We start from the raw sequence: 5,105 nt of genomic DNA, 5'->3' as shown, positions 1-5,105 counted from the left end.
AGCGGCTTCGATACTTGAGTGATAACTATTATTATAGGAGAATTCGATTAATGGTAAATGGTTATCCCAATTACCACCAAAGTCAATTACACATGCGTGGAGCATGTCTTCTAGAGTTTGGATCGTCCTTTCACTTTGTTCGTCTGTTTGTGGATGATATGCAGTACTTAGATTGAGTCAGGTTCCCATTGCTTCTTGGAAACTTGTCCAGAAACGGGAAGTGAAACGACTATCTCTATCCGATACAATGGAGAGTGGAACTCCATGTAAAGATACTATTTCATCTACGTACAACTTAGCTAACCTTTCCATGCTAAAGGTTTCCTTTATTGGTAGAAAATGAGCAGATTTGGTTAATCGATCCACAATTACCCAAATTGCATCGTTACCTTTTCTGGTTTTGGGTAACTTAGTAACAAAGTCCATTGTTATGAGTTCCCATTTCCATACAGGCATTTCTAACTGTTGTAGTAGACCTGAAGGTTTCTGATGTTCGGCTTTAACTTGTGAACAGGTTAAACACTTAGATACGTATTCGGCTATATCCTTCTTCATTCCTATCCACCAGAAATTCTTTCTTAAATCTTGGTACATCTTATTGTTTCCTGGGTGTATAGTATACCTAGATTTGTGAGCTTCCTCTAAAATCTTTGATCTTAAATTTCCCTGCTTAGGTACCCAAATTCTGCTTTTGTGGAATTTCCGAATTCCATCACTTCCTTGTTCCAATTCTTTTAGGTAACCTTTCATTCCTTCGGCATCGTCCTTGATTGCCGTTTCCTGAATTTCTTTCAATTGTTCCATTAAATCTACTTGTAGATTTATTCTAAGAGCACGGACTCGCCTTTGCTTCTCATGATACTTACGACTTAAGGCGTCTGCGACTACGTTTGCCTTTCCTTCGTGATATTGAATATCACAGTCGTAATCACTCAGGATTTCCATCCATCTTCTTTGCCTCATGTTTAACTCTTTTTGCCCAAATATATACCTTAAACTTTTATGATCTGTATAAATAGTAAACTTACTTCCATACAGATAATGTCTCCATATCTTAAGGGCAAAAACTATAGCTCCTAATTCTAAATCATGAGTCGTATAGTTTTCTTCGTGCTTTTTCAATTGTCTGGAAACATACGCAATTACCTTCTTGCGTTGCATCAACACACATCCGTATCCTAATTTTGAAGCATCACAATATACCTCAAAATCTTTTGTTCCTTCTGGTAAGGCTAAGATTGGAGCATTGGTTAATTTCTGCTTTAAAATTCTGAAGGCTTCTTCTTGTTTAGGTCCCCACTCAAACTTAGTGGCTTTACAGGTTAGCATAGTTAATGGTACAGCTATCTTGGAAAAATCCTTAATAAACCGTCTATAATACCCGGCTAAACCCATAAAACTTCTAATTTCCATTGCAGTTTGCGGAACTTTCCAATTGGTAATTGCTTCTATCTTAGCAGGATCTACGTGAATTCCTTCGTGATTCACCATGTGTCCTAAAAATTGCACTTCTTGTAGCCAAAATTCACACTTCGAGAATTTGGCATACAACTTTTCTTTTCTTAACAAAGTTAAGAGTACATGCGAGTGCTGACAATGTTCGAACTGACTTTTTGAATAAATAAGTATATCGTCTATGAAAACAATTACAAATTTATCCAAATATGGTTTACAGATCCTGTTCATCATGTCCATAAATGCTGCAGGTGCATTAGTTAACCCAAAGGGCATGACTGTAAACTCATAATATCCATACCTAGTTCTAAAAGCAGTTTTAGGTATGTCTTCTTCTTGAACCTTTAATTGATGATATCCGGAGCGCAAATCTATCTTAGAAAAATATTTAGCGCCTTGTAATTGATCGAAAAGATCATCAATCCTAGGTAATGGGTATCGATTCTTAATTGTAACCTTATTTAACTCTCTATAATCGATACACATTCTCATTGATCCATCTTTCTTTTTCACAAACAACACTGGTGCACCCCAAGGGGATGAACTAGGTTGTATAAATCCTTTGCTTAGTAATTCATCTAAATGCTTCTTTAATTCTAGCATTTCGGTAGGAGCTAATCGATAGGGTGCCTTGGCTATCGGTGTAGTTCCTGGAATTAGATGAATCCTAAATTCTACCTCCCTATCTGGTGGTAACCCAGGTAAATCTTCCGGAAATACATCTGGGTATTCTGAGACTATAGGAATTTCCTTAAGTTCTTTTCCTTTAGTACGAATGATTACTGAAATCATATATACTATTCCTTGTTTCCGTTTATAATTAGCAACTTTCATTACTGATATGAACTTTAGCGGCTTTCGGGGTTTATCTCCTGTAATCATGATTACTTTCCCAGTAGGTGATTGAATTTCTATAGAGTTTCTATCACAAATGATTTGAGCATGGTTGGCTATTAACCAATCCATTCCTAACACAATATCAAATTCAGCTAATTTCATAGGCAATAGGTTTGCAGCAAATTTATGACCTGAGAGTTCTATTTCTACTTTTTGCAAAACCTGATTGATTTTTACTGAATTCCCATCTGCGGTTTCGACTGTAAAAATCTGCCTAACGGTAGTTAAGGGTAACTTAAGAGTTTGACAGAATGAAGTATTTATAAAACTTTGGTTTGCACCAGAGTCAAATAATACTTTTGCATAAACGTTGTGAACTAAAAACGTACCGGCTATCACATCCGGAATGAGCTCTGCTTCTTGCGTAGTTAGCTGGAATGCTCTGGCATTCTTCTTAGTAGCTCCTTCAGCTTCTTTGGGTTTATTGTCTACTGGGTTGGCTAACTTAGGACATTCTGTTTTGAAATGTCCGGCTTCTCCACAATTGTAACAAATTATGGATTTCTTCCTGCAGTTTTCTTCACGATGTCCTATCGTTTTGCAAAAATTGCAAAGTTTGTTACATTTTCCAAAATGTTTCTTTTTGCAAATTTTGCAGAATGGCTGTGCTGAAGATTGCCCTGCTCCTCTTTTCTTGAAATTACTACTATTACCCACCCTAAATCCTTGGGTAATTTTCTGGGCTAATTCCTTCTTCCTGTCTTCATCTCTTGTGCGTATCAGTTCATCGGTTAGGGTGTTAGCTAATTCTACTGCATCGTCAATAGTGCGAGGTCTCGCAGCCTTAACGATATTTCGAATTTCGCTAATTAATCCCCAAATATAGCGAGAAATGAGTACCGGTTCTGGAGAAGCCAGGTTAGGTACCACTCTAGCATATTCGAAGAATGTCGAAGTATAACCACGACAATCCACACCTAATATCCGATGAGTTAGGAACTTATTTGCCATTTGTTCCTTTTCGTATTCGGGACAAAATTTTCTTTCAACAAGACTCTTAAATTCTTCCCAATTCATCGCATAAGCCCATTTCTTCCTTTAGCTTGTAACATAGTGTTCCACCATTCGAGTGCTCCTTCTTTAAACAGATTTGATGCGTACATGACTTGATCATCTTTGGCACACTTACTTATTGCAATTACTGCTTCGGTTTTCTCTAACCAACGCAGTGATGCAGTTGCCCCTTCATTGCCTGCAAATTCAACGGGTTTACAAGCAAGGAATTCTTTGAAAGTGCAACCAGGTGTTGCAGCTTTCTGTTTCTTAGGGAGCGGCGTGTGCTGGGATTCATTATCATGATTAACATGATTATTGCCACCGTTTATACTATTACTGAAGTTATCTTCAGTAGTACGTTTACTAGGAATGATATGTTGGGGTTCGATTGGACTTTTTACAGCAGCAACAAATGCTGGAATAGCATTGGCTATCCCTTGAGCAACAATATTTTCAATATCTTGTCTAGTCATATATTGATCCCCTGGATGTTGCTCCGACTGATTAACCTCATTTACTGGTTCATTACCACTATTTGCCATCTGATAATATATAATAATTTTTATTAGTATTTGATAACTAGCAATTTATACACAAACAATCAGACAATTCACAATGCATGTAAAGTCAAAACTATCGATTTCTCGATTCCATTTTATATTGATTATAGTATGCATCAATACACATCAATATTTTACAATGTTTTATTCGTTATGTTACATACTAATTTCAATATTTACTTTTACTATTACACAACTATAGTTTTACCATCCTCCTATCCCTCGTCACTTGTCATCCTAAAAACGAAGTTCCCTTTCGTCATACTTCTAGGCAATCTGTCCCCCTATCTCCCTGATTCTATTCCCTGCATCCATCAACTCTTCACCGAAATGGCGAAGTTCAGCCATATTCTCAGTGCTCATTGGTGGATTAGGTAGGGGTTCTGGATCGAATTGCGGAAGGAAAAATAAGGGTCGTTGACAATATTTTGAAATTGCCAATCATTCGTCCACCATTCTTCCATTTCTACAGGTTGGGAGTGTACTATTGGTTCTAGGATTGCTGGTGCAAAATTCATAGGGATTGGATTTTCGATAGGATAGGTAAAAATATCCGTATTGACAGGCTGAATAGTCTCACAGTTTGCCAATAGGATATCTATCTCTTCCTGAAAAGTTATTCTTTGGCTTTGTTGGAGCTCTCTCCGATTTCTACCTGAGTTGGTTTAGAACATTGCCCTACTTCCATTTCTATTTCTTGAGAATATTCCTCAAACTGTATCTCCATTTGCCCAGAATCTTTCTTAACTTCAATTTCCATCTCCGGCTGTTTACCAGTTTCTTTTGCTATTTCTAAAGGATTGTTTATTTTAGGAAGTTTTGGAGCTGGCTTTTTCCTACGTATACGATGTCCCCACACGTAATTCTTCTTTTTCTTTCGTTTTGGCTTTGTCAAAGGTGGAGCATGGAATTCTACAGGTTGGTCCACATCAGCAAAGTATCCAGTAAACTCTTGGGAAACTTCTATATTCACCGGGTAAAGATTGAGGTTCTGAAAAGCTTCAGATATCTCGCTCATGCTGTGTAGCATATATGCAAAAAAGCACAAAAATGCTAAGTTAAAACTTTGGAACAAAGTTTAACAAATAAACATCGAAGTTTTATTGCACACTATTTGTACAAAATAACAGGAAAGAAAACACTCAGATTTATTTATTTATTTACTGGGAAATGCTATTACTAGATTTAAGGTATTTA

This window comes from Helianthus annuus, chromosome 12 (genome assembly GCF_002127325.2).
Source record: "Helianthus annuus cultivar XRQ/B chromosome 12, HanXRQr2.0-SUNRISE, whole genome shotgun sequence".
NCBI lineage: Eukaryota > Viridiplantae > Streptophyta > Magnoliopsida > Asterales > Asteraceae > Helianthus > Helianthus annuus.
The sequence above is the reverse complement of the archived record's forward strand: the minus strand, read 5'-3'. Positions refer to the sequence as shown.